Source organism: Phaenicophaeus curvirostris, chromosome 11 (genome assembly GCF_032191515.1).
Source record: "Phaenicophaeus curvirostris isolate KB17595 chromosome 11, BPBGC_Pcur_1.0, whole genome shotgun sequence".
Taxonomy (NCBI): Eukaryota; Metazoa; Chordata; class Aves; order Cuculiformes; family Cuculidae; genus Phaenicophaeus; species Phaenicophaeus curvirostris.
The window spans coordinates 16654814-16671260 of record NC_091402.1 but is presented as its reverse complement, the minus strand read 5'-3'; positions in this window follow the sequence as shown (position 1 = coordinate 16671260).

Genomic DNA, 16447 nt, shown 5'->3' with positions numbered 1-16447 from the left:
GGAATTGTGCACACTTAAATCCCTGCTTATGCTAAAGGATTGCCCCAGGAAGGGAAAAAGCCTGACCCACTTTCATTACAGCTTTTGAAAGACGATGCTGTGCCTCCTGCAGCCAGGAACTTTGCAATGCCAATAATGGGCAGTTTGTGCACAGTACGTGTAAGTAAACAGAGTGACATCTCATCTGCTGTGCGTGTGCTCCAACCAAACTGTCTCACTGTGCTCTTGATGCTTTTGGCCAATTGTGCTGCGGCCTGCAAACATCTCTGAGACGCTGAGTGTTGAGCTGCGTGCATGGGGGGAACCACCCCTGGATGCAGCCCTGCTCTGGAATGAAGGACACAAGGTCATGTAGACCCACTTGTGTCTCAAGCACCACCTCAGAACTAGGGCCTCTGAAGATTTTATTTAGTTTCTATGACTTTAGTTCCACCCTGTGAAAGGAGCCTGGTGAAAAAGGCCAAAGATCCACAGCAACAGTCCTTTGCAAGCATTAAGAGTGTTCGTTAGCAGCATGCAGAAGGGATGCAACTCTTCTCACAGTACTTAAGATGAGCTGATTGTCACTGGCTGTGAATCCAGTTCTTATTTTTTGGTTATTTCTAGTAAATGGAAGCAGGTAGCCACTTCTGCATGGAGGTCATTTATCTGCAGGAAGAAAAGAAATACCAGCCTGCTCTTGGAAAAAGGGGCCAATTCTGTGGTATTTTGTCTCTGAGCAGGGCAAGATGGCTCAGGGGAAGGTGTTAGTCAATTAAAGATCATCTAATTAAAAACATAAAATAAAATCCAACCAGGCATTTGCTTCTGCTTGCCCTTCCCCCAGAGAAAGGAGGCACTGAAAGAGGCAAGAATGCTTTTCTTGCTGCCATAAAGGGTAGAGGCAGAGGGGGTATTTGAGGGAGCATTTCCTTAGTCCCCATTATTACCAGAGTCCTTTGTGTTAATTTCTGAGTATGAAAAGCCCAGGTTGAAAAGAAATCTCCTCCTCTGCAACCTGTTCACAACTGGTAATATCCCCCAGATTCCCTCTGCTCCTCACTGAGGCTTTTAGTACCTCTCATTACCAGATGGCAGCAGGCTGGCATTTGTCTAGTTAAAATGGATGCTGGGAGAAGCATCGAAAAGCACATTGTTTGGGGCTGTCATTATTTGCATTTCTGGTTTGGCGGGTACCCAGCTGGGACTGCTCCCACACAGACACCTTGCACAGAGGTACCCACCCTGCGGGATCAATCTTTGGTGATGAAGAAGAGGAGGGGGCTGAATTTTTTTTTTTTTATTTCCCCCGAAACCTTTCTAGATCATGGCAAAACCTGCTCTGCTTCCCACTCCCAGGATGATCTGAATTCCCAAGGACCCTGAAATGGGGAGAATAACCCGCAAAGGGAGCAGATAGCGGTGATGCAGAGGAGATGGTCCCCGAGAGTCTAGGTGTGAGCTCTTCAGGCTGCTGGGGGTGTCAGCATGTCAGAGTACAGGTCGAGGTGTCAGGCTGCAGATGATCACCCTGAACAGGGGGTAGACGCAAAGCTGAGGCTGGAGGGGGGGCACAGAATAAATGATAACTTAATATCTGAGAGGTAAGTGTTGGTAATTAGTCTGCAACACTTTGATCATTAATGCATGCAATCAAATTATCATCAGGAACGCTTTCCCACCAGTCCTCCCCCCTCCCTTTCCCCTGCTTCTCTCTCTTTATTTTAAGGGCTGGCACATGGCAAAAGCTGACAGCAACAGCCCCACCGTGCAGCCAGGAGGCTTTCAAAGGAAGCTGCTGCTCCCTAGTGTTTGAAGGATTCAGAGCTGGAGCCAAAAATGCAGCCAAGAAAGAGCAAGTCCCTAAAGAAAGGCTGAGCAATAAACTAATGGGCCCAGGCAGTTTTCTATCCCAAGCACCAGTTCTTTGTTATCTGCTCAGCTATTGATTGCAATCCCCATGGATACAGCTCAGGTTTTCCTGCTTTGAGTTCTTAAGTGAAATTAAAAGCATGCGGTTCATTACTCAGTGCTTTCCTCTCTTCCTCTGATCTGGCTACAATCCAGGCACTGCTGGCCAATTACACCACTGGGAATAACCTGCTTCTTATTTTTTTTTTTTTTTATTCACATTTTTACATACTCTGCATCTTCAGGAAGACAGAAGAAGAGACCACACGAGGCACTTGGTGAATTCTACCTTTCAACAGTGTGGTAAATAAGAATTGATCAGCATTCCTGCTCTCTAGCAGTGTCTCGAGTTTAGTACCAACTTTTTGTAAAACCTGCATGGATATATATATATATGTGTGTGCACTGCACACACGTGTGAACATGCACATGCCAGGGTGGAAGCTTTACAGGGGACAAGGGGTTAGCCTGCACCCCTACAACAGCAAACCACATTACCAATAGTGGAATGGATATTCACCAGCTTTGGTACAGGGAATTTGGAAGCTGGGGAAAGAGGAAGAGCTGGTAAAGGTTATACAAAACTTTTAAAGGGAACTGTCTCAGGTCTAAGGTTGGGCTTTTTAGCTAAACTAGAAAGTTCAAATGCCTAGTGGACTATAAACTGGACAGTGGTGGCTACCCCAAAACCTCTTCTTGGGAAGCTGTGGAGAAAAGCAAGAAGTGTGAGGTCATTAGCACAATGCACTTTTGCAGAACTAGAGTAAATCTTCCTCTGGACCTTGCCACCTAAAATATCCCTGGTCATTCTGAATCTTGCCAGCACTGTTAGTGATACGATCTCCTTTGACAGCCATGTCTTAAAGGAAGGGCAAATGAATGCATTAAGATCTCTCTGGATATTTTATCCAGCTATCTATCAGACTCTTCTGAATAGTATTTTGTCTGTAGACTTTAACATCAAAGACATAGAAAGTCAATGGGTTGACTTCCTCTTTATTCCCAGAACTAGAGGTCAAATAATGCTTGATTACACAGTATAAATCTATACGTACACTGTTGATAGGTGTAATAATAATAGGTAAGTGACAGGAAATGTTGGTGAAGGGTGTGTTGAAATTCAAGCCACTTATCTTTGCTTTCAGCACAGCCTGAAGCGGGACCTACATTTAAGATTTTTGGCAAGCCTGAAATACTTCTTTTCATTACATAATTGGCCTGTAACTCTAATGATGATAGTGGAGCTGCTCCAGATTTATACTAATGTAACTGTCAGCAGATTTTTGGCTCTGAATCTGTAAGAAAAAGCTTGCCATAAATTCAGTATTCAGACTGTCCTTTGTCGTTCCTCTTCTTTCTCAGAGAGGAAGCAAGTCCTTCTCTCTTTTCAGATTAATTCCTTTCTGTAATATTTTCTTATGGTTACTGAGAGTTTGCTTCCATTCAGCTGACCTATTTAAGTTAGGTGAACATGACTAGAGAACACATTCATCCCATATATAACAATAGAGCTGTTACACGTGCACTGTTCCCAGAATAGCTCCCCCTGAAAATTAATACATGGCTTGTTTTATGGGCTTTCACTAGAGAGGCTAAAATTGACTCAAGTTTGAAGAACATCTATTTAAGTATCTTTTAAATTGTGAACGCTTAAAAGAGGGGATTTTTGAGCATGAGCCTCGGGATTTTTTATTTTAACATTAGATTTAATGGTGTCTTTGGCATTTAATGTGAGGGGGTGTACGTGGTATATCTGTGTGTGTATGTTTATATCTAGAGAGAGATAACTCATGTGGAATGAAAAAATGCATTTAGCAGAAAAATGAGATCTCTTGAGTGTTTGTATTTTCTACTGGAACTAGAAAACACTGGTACTATAAAAGAATAAGACTCGGAATGATCTAAACCAATAAGATATGATTTTATGCCAAGATGTGAGAATGGATCTATATCTTTATCAGGTTTCTCTCACTTGAGAAACGAAAATCACATGGAAGCTTGTTAGAAATTCACTCTACACAGTTTATCTTTCAGAAATACATTGTAAAGTTGTCTGAGAGTTCCTAAAGTGAATTATGGGCTCAGGGGTAGTTTCTGCCCCCTCCCACATATAAATGCCCCAGCCAGGCCAGTCTACACACATGCATGGACGTGCACGGCAAAGCAAAACACAGAGGCAACCCGACAGTTTGCCTCCAGGCTTCGGTGAAAATGCAAGATGTAAATTCAGGGTCAATCTAACTTTTCCCCGATTCAAAGCAGCTGGAAGCCTGTGAAGGCTCGGCCTTGCATTGTGCTGTTATCATGGAATCATAGAATCACAGAATAGTTTGGGTTGGAAGGGACCTTAAAGATCATCTAGTTCCAATCCCCCTGTCATGGGCAGGGACATCACACTAGATTAGGTTACCCATGGCCTCATCCAACCTGGCCTTGAACACCTCCTGGCAGCCACAACTTCCCTGGGTAAGGTGGGTTTTCAGACTCAAGCTTGAAAATTTAAAGAACTGACTATTGAACTGGTGGGGCAATGAACACTACAGAGGGGCTGGAGTCCTCTACAGACCTGCAGCAGTCCAAGTAGCATGAGCTGCTGGCTCCCTGACCCAATGTCAAGTGCATATTAGCTAGTCCTCCTCCAGACACCGGAATCCCCTGCATTCAGTAAGGAGGGGGGAAAAGAAGATACTTTTTACTGGGTAACGTTTATTTCTGTTATACTCAATACTGGGGAAGCTGCAACCTTTGTTTCTTGATTTTGCTCCTCCATTTTTTTCCCCTCTCACTTTCTGTGTCTTGGGCAGATGTGTTTGCTGTTATAAAGTCTATTGAAACATAAACATATACTTTTAAAATAGCATTTCACTCTGACAATACTCCTGGAGAGAGCTGAGAATATTACGGTGTAGATAATGTACTCCAAACAATAAGAGAAGACAGGAGCGGGAAGCTTATCTGCTAGAACCCCTATTGCCTATTTAAACAATAATCCCCTTCAAAATGATGTTTTTCTGTGTATGTTTAAAATGCATGATATTCAGCGTGTTCATGTGGCTTTTAATAGCCTGGATAATTTTCCATACAGTTAATTCCTTGAATATATTCTGTTTTGCTTCTGCAATTTGTAACTTGGGTTGCTCCTGTCGTGGTGCAGGCTAACCCCTTCCAGAGCAGGTGCCACCCCAGCCAGGCAGCACAGCACCATGGAGGTGTTCGATGGGGACCACTGCTGCGTGCTCGAGATATAGAATCATAGAATCACCAGGTTGGAAGAGACCCACCGGATCATCGAGTCCAACTATTCCTATCAAACACTAAACCATGCCCCTCAGCACCAGGTGGGGGGCTCTGCAAAACCCTATGCAGCTACTGCTTCTTTTCTGAAGACTGATTTTAAGGTTTTCTTTTTTCTCTCCTGCTTTGATTTATGTGGTAGTGGAATCACAAGGATTTTTTCTCTGAAAGCAATGCTAAGCCCAGATGAGGAAAGAAAGAGCTAAGTGACAACTGATGAGCAGTCCGGGGAGGCAGGGGCTGATGTCCTGCATTGCTGAGCCCTGATGCTCCGTAAGCTGTGAAGAGCCAGTGCTTTTGTCATGAGCAAAAAGAACATTCCCAAGGGAGAAGCATGCAAGAATCTGACCCAGCCATCCCCACAAAGAGCCCCAGGGCAGGAGGGCTTTCTCATGCTGGAAGTAATAGCAGGTATGGGAAAAGAGTACTTCCACTGCTAAAGTCTAGTGCTTTCAGGCAGCCTAAAAGAACCTTTGAAACAGTGCCTATGCTTAGTCCCACTGACAGAGACAAAGAAAGCGGATCATTTCCTATTTGTTCCAGAGACTTGGACACCCATAGTCATGGAAAAACACTTTTGCCCACCTCCATATGGGCGGTTGGGCCACTGAGTGAATGGGAGCTTAGGGTTACAGCACAGGAAAGACCTACAAGTTAGATCTTCATCTGGGAATAAATCAGCATTGTCTCTTCCAGGGAGAACAATGCCAGCTCAGTTTACACCCGCTGAGGATCTAATTGGCATTTGGCTCTGGCTACAAAATTAGGATTGCTTCATCATTGTGCTTCTGATCCTGTATCACGGGAATCAATGAGGAATTTGATTACAGGCTCCTATTGGGATTCTCAGCCCAGCCTGGGGATGTTAATCACCAAAGTTGTGACTGAAGGATACAGAGAATTGGCTGGGAAATTCAGATCACTTCAAAAGGAAAATGGAAGCCAAGTGTATGTGGTCTCAGAGAGTTTAATTATGAGTGAAATTTGACTTGGAGAAGAAAATAGTAATGAGAGTTGGTGCTGTTTTGTCAATGACTTGTACTGAAACTCACCTTTCTTTTCTTCAGCTATGATGTGGGCATGGTGGATGCAACTACCCCTTGGAATGGAAGAGAAATGATGCTGTGGTTACTCATCTCCTGGCATATTGTAGCTTTAGATATAGTGAAATCTTATCTGCCCCTGCCTGGGAGGATGCAGATTCATCATGTCACTGGCCAATACCATTTTTCCACTATCTTTCCTCCCAACAAGTCCTGGCCAGTCAATCCACTCTGAAGGTATATAAACCATATGAACTATTAACTCCAGCCAGCCTTGAATTTCGTGTGAGCCTACACCCACTGGTGCTGGGCACAGGAATGCATTACTTCTTTTTCTCAGCAGCTGGTGCTGGCCTGCTGTCAGAGCAAGAATCTCACAGATGGAATTACCATGTCTTCTTCATGGGATGGGTAGTCTGGGAGAGGGATTGCACCCCATAGCCCTCTCCCAGCTGGCATCTGTGTTGGAACCCATTAGACTCAGCTGAATTACTAAAAAGCTCATTTTGCTTTGCAAGACCATGATGCAAATGAGTGATGACTTTAGGTCGTGACCCATTGATGATAAAACTGGATCAACGCACCAGAGATGAAAAAAAGAAAGATTATTAATTCCATGGTTAATGCAGAGTGCCAAAAAAATCAGGATTTCCCTCTGGGTCTGTACTGATTAGTGTGTGACCTCAGGAAAACCTTATGGTATCCTAGAGCCTCAGTTTCCTCACCTGCAATACAGTGATAAGGCTCATTGCAACCTTCCATTACTGATGAAGGACTGATATTACTGGGCTTGGAGCACATAGCCTAAAAAACCCCAAAAGATTAAGTGGAAAGATCTGCTCTTGCTTGCTCTCCCTCAGATGCAGTGGGGATAAGCAGGGTCATATGAAATAGAAAATCTACCCCTTACTGGGAGCAGTTTCATTTGTTTTCTTCATTTTAATGAATTACTCTCCAACCTGCATCTAAACTCATCAGACACCTTCTACTGCTAGGAAAACAAAAAACTCCAGTGTCTTCTTTGTGCCAGCTGTAGACTTGTAAGCAGACCAGCAAATACAGTATGTGCTTCTAAGGATTCACGGATATACACAAGTTATGTCCTTTTCCATCATTTTGTTGATTAATAGCCATAATATCATGTCTGATCACTGTAGTAAGTATACTGTGAAAGATAACCACTGAAGACATCTAATTGTTTTCCCTTTGGGTTTTTTTTTGGGGAGGGGCAATCCTTTAAAATAATAGCCCTAATCATTATTAATTCCTTTGGTGTTCACTGGAATAGCATCAATCACAACTAACTCATTTGCTATTAATGTGGATGTCACAGATACTTCTGTAGGGTTTCTTTCTGCTAGAATTTAGTGTTCATTAGCTGGAGCAGGTTTTTTTTTCTCCCATTGTTCCTGAAGGGTTTTGAGAAATCTCTTGCTGGGGGGCAGGCATTAGGATGTACGCTCAGCTCATCTGATGTGCACAAGGATAAGTCTTCTTTTAAATGCAATGACCCTTGGTTTCCTGCTCGGGCACAGTACTGACCCTTCTTTCTCATCCACTCTACGTATGCTGCTTTAGTCATCAAAGATTAAAGACAGATTCCCACACTCTCTGAAACTGTCAGATGACTCCCAGTTTTTCTTCACACACTCCCCAACCCAGCACATAGAAGAGAGAAAAAACCCAAAACTTTTAATTTGCTATGCTGACAAGCCCAGGATTTGAAGATTAAGCTGTGTGTCTAATGATGCTAATTAAGGAAATCTCTGAAGATCTAGCTGTGATCATAATAAATAACAATAAGGTCCCCAATTTCCCTCTGAAAAACACATTGTGAAATGGATAAAATCAGTTTCTGGGGCAGTTATAGCAACTGCAAGATTCCCAACAATGGAGATGCTCTGCTGGTCATCCAGCTTTTGCTGCTCACCTTGCTATTAAGGATCTGCTATTTTTTTTTCATTTCTGGATGGTATCAGCTGCAGGCTGGACTTTGGCCAGCCTTCTCCTCTTGGGATTCCTCTTGAAGGGAATGTGTCAAGGGGGAAAATAACATCCTTGTTAGTGCTTTCCCACAACTTAGAGCACTGCCTGATGTGGGCATACAGGTCCCCACAGCATTTTTGAGTTAACTTTGGATCAGTGTAGGGTGTGAAACACAGCGGTATTTAGAAGACTGTCAGACATCCCACCTTGCCTCCAGCAGCAGCAGAATCGCCACAGGTTCCCAGTATTCCTGTATCACATCCATCCACCATTGACAGGCATCTGAAATGCCACAAGTTGTCTGTGATGCCCGTCTGTAGGTACCTGAATGGCTCTTGTGGTGTGCGGCATGACTCTGAGCCTAGCAGTGCCCTTTCCAGGACACCTTCAAAGTCTGTCAGCATAAATCTGCCTCTTCATTGCCCTAAACCAGTCCTGGGGTGGCACCACTCTTGTGACCTTTTGTCAAAGGCTCAGAGAGAACTGGTGCAGTAGTTGTAGCATTTCTACCAGCTACAACTCTTTCTTCCGTAGCTTGAGTGGCAGCTTTGAAGCCAAGAAACTTTAGCTGCAATCACTGCTTTGGCCACATGTGTGTTTTCTCATTAGTGGACTGATTTGCTACAAAATGCTGAGGATTTCACACGCCCGTTGATACAGTTCTTTGATGAATTCCAGAAAGTGCCAGTGGAGCCTCTTGTCTCCTCTTTGATTTCCAATCAACTCAGTATTCCATATTCGCCACTAAAATAAAGTACCTCCCAATGGCCATACCTTTGTGAGCAACCCTACAAAAATAAAAAATGTGCATGTGATTTTGTGTGCTCGTGCAGGCAATCCAAAATCATGTATCATGCCTTAGAGCAAGGTCTAATGAGTGGTGCCAAACTAAAGGCAGGAAGGGACTGGCTTAGCATTCCCTGAGCATCCTTTCTAAATTCATTGCAGTTAGTTTTCCAGTGTTGTTGTAAAACTCAATGAGTTTGTCATAGCTCACAGTAACATCTCCTTTCAGCAGCAAAGATAACCCTGCTGTTGTAATAGATGCCAAGAGAGACTTCCAGCTGAGACACGCTTCCGCTCAGCTCCTCCTGGCTCATCTGGAATAAACTACTTTGTGGCTCATCTAGGAGAAGATCCTCATTTCAGTGCTGCCTCGAGACACAAGCTCTCCCAGCTCTCCTGCAAATGGAAGGCTCCCAGCGCTGCCTCCTAAACCCATGGAAAACAGCAGGCACCAGCCTGATATAAAGTTTCCTGTGTTTATCTTAGGAATAAGAGGCAGGATCAAAGTCCTTAGAAAGACGAACATAAACTGAGAGATGTGTTTCTCTCAATCTTTCCCTTGGTTTTGCAATGCACAAACACAGGCATCTTTAACAACTCAGCCCATTTCTCAGTTACATCTTCGCCATCCACTGGGGATTACAGTCCAGGATTTTACCTTTTCACTGCCACTAGTGAGTGCTGGATTGCCTGTTTGCCACATCCCATTCCCTCCCGGGTGTTCCCCCTTGAGTACCCACAGTCTCAGTATCAGCTGTTGCCCCAACACAGTGAGTTAGCCATAGGGGCAGGGCAGTTTTGTCATGTCATACATATCCTAGGGTAAGGTTGCCTGCAAGGCTGCCTTGCCTTTCATACAGTCTGTTTTTCCAGTTTGAGTCTGGTTGTTATCAAACCCTGGTGGGATGTTGGCACTGTTGAGCTGGCTCTCCTGAATCCCAGATTCATCTGTGCTTACGGTAGGTGAACAAGGTCACATAAAGCTTCTTGATGCCTTCTCCAACCATTCCATAGTTAACCTTCTGGAAAGTTCACATCTTTATTTAAGTTGCTGTAGGCTGCCTATCTCTAATTTTAGGCTGCAAATGTTGATTTGTGATTGTAACCGCTTAGAAACTCTATACCAATATTGTTTTCTATTGGAAAATGCTATTCAGTCAAACCCAAAATTTCTTGGGACCAATGAAATTTCAGCATCTCCTTTCAGGGAAGAATCTGACTTGCAGTTAAAGAACACTTTGATAACTTGTGCTCAGGAAATTTTTTGGTTTTGAAATTTTCAGTCCTTATAACATATGTGGAGGTTTTTATTTTAATTTTTTGTGTAAATTTCATATTTGCATAATTTGAGTTTAACATGCTTATAGAAATGCATAAAGATAAAGTAGACTAATATGCTATGCCAATAGACCCTGTTACCACAGATGTGCTGCTGGAAATGTTCTGACATTCTTTTTTGCATCCTTTCATTAAAATCCCAAGAGTAGTTGCTGCTTAGCACTAATAGAAATATGTATTTTTGGCACTGTGTTTCCTCTTTCTATTGCAATATATAATTTAAATTCCCAAACAAAAATTGGCTGGGCATTCTACTTAGTGGACAGCTAGGAAATCAGATTTTTTTTTTCCTGTTCTGCATTGGATTAAACCCAAATTTCCTAACATCTTCTTTTTGACTGTGATAAAAATGTTCTATCTACAGTGTTTCCTAATCACTGCAGTGGGGATCTATGGGAGTTCATGGACTATTTCTAATGGATCTGCAAGATGCAACTGAGAAAAACAGGTTTGTTGTGCAGACAGCCATGTGTGCTGTTCGGGGCTTCTCTTTTCTGCCAGAAAACACTTGAGAATTTCAGATAGAGAATGTTTTAAAATTGCTCTTTCACACACTGTGTTGGCAAAAATCCACCCTATTGCCTACTGTAATTATAAGTTACGAATTCCAATAAGCATACTGATAAAATTCTTATTTCATTTATAAATGTTTTCCTGTGCCCAGGGCATGTCATTTACCTTTCCTTATGCCTCAGTTTCCTTTCTGGAAAAACGTGATTTTCTGATCATTCACATGAAGATTTTAGAAGAGATAGCTTATATTTACAAAGTGCACTGAGCAGGAAAATAACTTGCTAGGGGAAATTTCTCATTGGAATAATTAAACTGATTCACCCAGGGCCGATAAGGGTGTCATTGCGAAGCATTTCCTTACAGAGCCTAAAGAGATGAGCGTGAAACAGTGAACACTGACAGCCTGTTTGTATTTGCTGAGCTGCTGTGATTTTCCAAGAAAAAGGCTCATTGAATTGGCAGCCACAAGGCACTTGCAGATGGGGTTTGATGGAGACTGGTGTCCTGTGTTTCTCGGGGGGCAGACTGAGGCATTAAAGCTGGGAAGAAATCCTCTGCAGCGTTTTAGGCTTTTCTGTGTTGTACTTTTAGCAACAGGGAAAGGGCCGAGGGATCCTTACAATTATTGAGCTGTAGTTAATCGTATAGTTAGCATTGTCTCTTCACCCATTTACTCAGCGGCCAAGGGCCATATACAATTCACACATCTTGAAAGGACAGAGGTGGTGAGAAATGGGTAGAGACGTCTCTGCAGTTACCAAGCCTTTTTAAAGCCCGAAGGATCTCTTGTTTTCCCCAGCAGTGGAGCAGTCACCCCAAGGATGGATGGCAGGCACTGCAGGGAGAACTTGTGGCTGCCAGGAAGCCACCAGGGAGGGATGCCTGAGACTCCCCTGCCTGGCATATGCCCTGGTCTCTGCTGTCCCTCAGGTCAGAGCTGAAGCTGAAGAGCCTGTTTGTATATAGAAACCAGATCCCAAAACTCTGATCTGGCCCATGAGCCAGTGGCCGCTAGCTCTTATTTCTTGCCTAACATTTGCATGCATTAAAACAAATCACTTTTTATTTTCAAAGACAGTAATTAATCCACTGAGCCCTTCTGCTAATGCTCAAAGTGTATTAGCTGCTTAACACAGAAAAGAAGCAAAAGAATCTGTGTTTTAATAGAAAACAATGAGGTTTAAATACATCACATCTCCTTTAACATCTCCCGGTAATTAGTGACAAAGGACCTCCTGCTCAACTACAGCAAATATTGAACACCCACCTCCAATAGCCTGAAATTCATTTACTAGCTTGGCCTCTGTGTCTTCCAGGCATGGGAGCCCTTGTGATAGCAAGTAAGCCTTGTCCCTGCTCCTCAGAATCACGAGTTCCCCAACAACATTGGCAAGGAAAATGCTCTCCTCATCAACTGCTTCAGTTTGCTCAGCATAAAGGATGATGAACACCTCCCAGTGTGAACCATCTCTCCAAAACTCTTGTGGGAATTGTGAGGGTGAAGCTACCTAAGTGATATCTAAGTGGAAAGGAAAGCATCAAATTCCTCCAAGACTATAAAAACAAAGATGTGCCACTGTCCTGGGCAGTCCCAAGAATCCTGACTGGGAGGGTGCTCTGCACAAATATCACTCCCCACTTGTCCCTTTCTTGAGCTCACCAGTGTCATCTATTGCGAGCAGTCAGCAAAATCACACACGGCTGTTCTCACCCACTGGTGGCAGTGACAAGACTGAGTTTCATCTCTCCTGGTGCTCTAGTGACACAGTGGAAAGGGGAAATGGCTCTCCTCTGGCACTGAAGCCTGTAAGTCATGCTCAGCCGTCCCTATGATGCATGGTGAGCACCATCTTCTGGAGGCAGGAGAGGGATGGAGCCATTAACAGAACAGATGCTGAGATGGTTTGTGAGTGCGGTACCCTGCCTTGCTGGTGGATGTGCTCCTCTCCCAGCATTTATCTAGGACATGGCAGACACAGATTCCTGCTGATAGAGCACTTTAACATCTGCATGAAAATGCTGGGGTTTATTTCAAATGAATTAGTTGCTGGATTTGACAGACCTGTGGCCCAAACTCTCCTTTTATTCATTTAGTGGGTGCAACCTAGACATGCAGAGCATGGCAGGACTTGGGCCCATGGAGCAAAGAGGGTGCTGTCATCCTCCTTGTGCCGGGAGGTGGTTTGGAGCCCCTCTCACTAACCCTCATCCTATATTCCCACTCTGACCTCTCTCAACAGTTCCAGAGCGTGTGCATTAGTGCTCTGGGTGGTCCAGGTTGATGATGAGAACATTGCAAAATGACAATCCTCTTTCTGGCTCTCCTCTTCTTGTCAAAGTGTAGGTGGCTTTAGATATGGAAGAGAGTGCCAGAAAGTCTGCAGAATCTCCATCACCGGACGTCTTTTAGAAGGGGTGGGATTAACATCCATAAAGAGAGATTTAGACTGTGTTGCTCCTTCCCTGGGATAGAGAGACAGATGAGATGGACATTGAAGTCTCTAGCAGTTGGACTCTCCTTCTACTTTTACCTCAACCTCTCCATCTCTTTGGATCATAGCAACCAACGTGCAATGTTTAAATGTTCTTCCTTGCATTATGGAGCTGTGCCTGACAGGTCAACCTGTACTGCTGTGTGCTTTCTGTGTCAATACCAAAGTGACAGTGCAACGAGGAGTGTGTCCTTTCCAGCCAGAACCAAGCCAAACTCTTATTCATCCCCAACTTTCAATCTAATTGCTTTTCTCCACAAGTCATTTGCTAGCAAATACTGTGTGAGTCTCCAGGTGTTTACCACTGCACACACCCGCTTGTGTCTTAGGGTTAACCTACACTTCAGAGCTTTCCAAAACAGAGAAGGGCCTGAGTTTTAGTGTCTCATCTGAAAGACCTGCCCATACATGGGGATCTGGGTGAAGCTGGGTTTTTTTCCCTGCTGCACCTTGCCACAAGAGCTAGAGCAGAGGTCTGAGGAGCAAGCCCAATAGGATATCTGTCTGTCACTTCAAGGTGTTTTAATTTGGATGTTTAAACCACCAAAGTACCTCAGTCTCTACCCAAGGGCACACAGGAGCTAAGTTTTTCACTAAAGCAGCATTCAATTCCTTTCCTCCTACAAATGAGCTTGAGCTGTCCTGATAATTAGTACTTTATCTTGGATGACACAAAAAGGAAAGGGGGGGTGGTCCTCAGCTTTCACTGCTGGGCAGACTCTCTGTTTCTTCTTATTAGCTGTGATAATGATGGGAGAGAATAAAAGGTCCAGAGCTGCTTCAGTCACCTCATTTCATCTGGTCTGAGATTCGAGTCACTCGAGTGTCAAGAGAGCTTTTTAATTTCCAATATCACTGCTGCCAGAAATTAAAAATAAACTGGGAGCAAAACCATCAGATTAGCCAATCACACTGGAATTGCCTTTATTGTTATTGTTGTTGTTATTATTATTAGTTGATCAGCTTTGGGAGAATTAAAGCTATTCAACAAATCAAAATGTGTCTTGGATTTGAATGGACTGGTATTAACTATTCTATAGTCTGTATTAGTGGTGGGCTAATAGCTTGAAACATCACAGCATGCTCTGCTGGAATTGAGTTTAAATTACTACTACCAGTTCATAAAAATTGCTTATGTCTATACAGCTTTCATCGTGGCATCTTAAAACATTTAATTAGATAAAGTGGCTGGGTGCAAAACCCCAGATGTAACCGAGCCAATATCCCAATATCCCAACAGTTCTGAAAAACCCAAGGAAACGATGTGAAGCCACTGAACCCATGGGACGACATCTAGAAAAGCCACTCTGCTCCCGCTACCGGCCACGGATGCTGGGTGGGAGAAGATCCACTGCAGTGTCTGTGGGTGAGCTGCATTCACATATACAGTCAAGGCGAAGCTAACGGCAGTTCAACCTTGCACAGGCAGCCTGAGGGCCTGTGTGCTTTGCTTCCCCTCTGGGGTTAAACAGGCAGGTGCCAGCGATCCGTGGCACAGGCAGGGATCCCATGGAAGGACCAAATGAGGGCTTTTCCCATGGCCCTTGACCCTCCCTGCAGCCCCTCAGCAGTGAGGAATTCGGGTAACCCAGGGTTCACAGCCAGCGTTCATGCTAGGAGTTGTAGTCCTGGACCTGGCTGCTCCCAGCTCTGCTCTCTGGCCGGGTGGGCAAAAATCCACGAACAGATCAACCGTTCTGCCTCCACACCCTGTGATAAATGGTGCTGACTGATCCCACCCTTGAAGTTCCCAAACACTTGCACAGTCTGGACGGTTCACTCCAGGATTTGTTCGTGCTAAGAAACAGCACGTCCTCTCACGTGGGTGCCTGCAGGATGTAGAAACTCCCTACGTGCTCCCAAGCCTTGGCAAGGCTGATAGAGACATTTCAACTGCACTTCCAGATGAGTCCTTTTATGCCAGCTCAGGGGGAAGAGAAAAAGCATGCAGAAGAAAATGGATATGCTGGAATGAAATGCTTCAGAACAGTTGCTCTAACCTCATTCCCTCTGCTGCCACAGAGAAAAACCTTTTAAGAGTGGCAAGGCACAAATAGAGGATAGGGGCTGCTACCCTTGTACAAATATATACACAGCCCTGCTAACAGCCCTGGTAGATAGTATCATAGATGAGAACATGCATCCAGACTGAAATTACCTCTTGCAGTTTGGGGCTGCAGATGTGAGGTGGGAAAAAAAAACCTGGTTGCTATTCCTGATTCCTCATTGCTGGCCTGTGCCTCTATCTCCCCAAGAACCAATAAGGTTACTACATAAACTTCATTTTCCACAACTTATTTTTGTCTCTCAAAAAGGCATTTCCTTTTGATACAAAACATCGATTTGACATATTCTTGATCCACTTCCTTTTATTCTTGTGGCATATTTTGTTTCTCAGACTCTAGTAACATGAGGGGTTGGGAGAAGGAAACAGCAGTGTGAAGCTTCTTCAGATCTGCTTGAACAAGGTGGCATTGAAGTAGCAGTAGTGGCTTTATATTTTAGGTCCCCAGATGTGTGAAAGCTTGATAGCTCAGGAAGAGGTATGCTTCCAGCCTTATCCCCTTTTCCCATATGGATGCAACCACTCTACATGTCACCCTCCCTGGGCACATCGAGAGATGTGTGACCTTTCATCGGTGCATGCTGCTGACTGAACTGCATTTTGTCGTTTCCTCTAACAATAGGAAAATACACCTTTGTCCTCCAATAGGAGATCCTAATTTTTTTTACTGAAGAGGAGTTTTAAATTATACATTCAGTTATTAAATATTTGATTCCTAATTCATCCCATGGTGATCTCATGGCTTTTGTAATTATTCAGGAAACAGCAATGAGTGTGCAGGATTCCTTTCATCTTTCTTCTAGTTGCAAATTCTAAACTATTTGCAAGCGATGTATTATTGACAAAATTGTGTGAGTCATTCTGTATAATAAAAAGATTTAATGATCTGTGTAGACAATCACAAACAAGAAGAAAAATTCATTGCATAAATGATTTCTGATCAATTATTTGCTGCATAGCAGTGCTTGCCGATACCTTATGGGAATTTTGAGGATCAGTTAGTCAAGGTTCAGATAGGATCTTGAATAATGTTTCAGGAA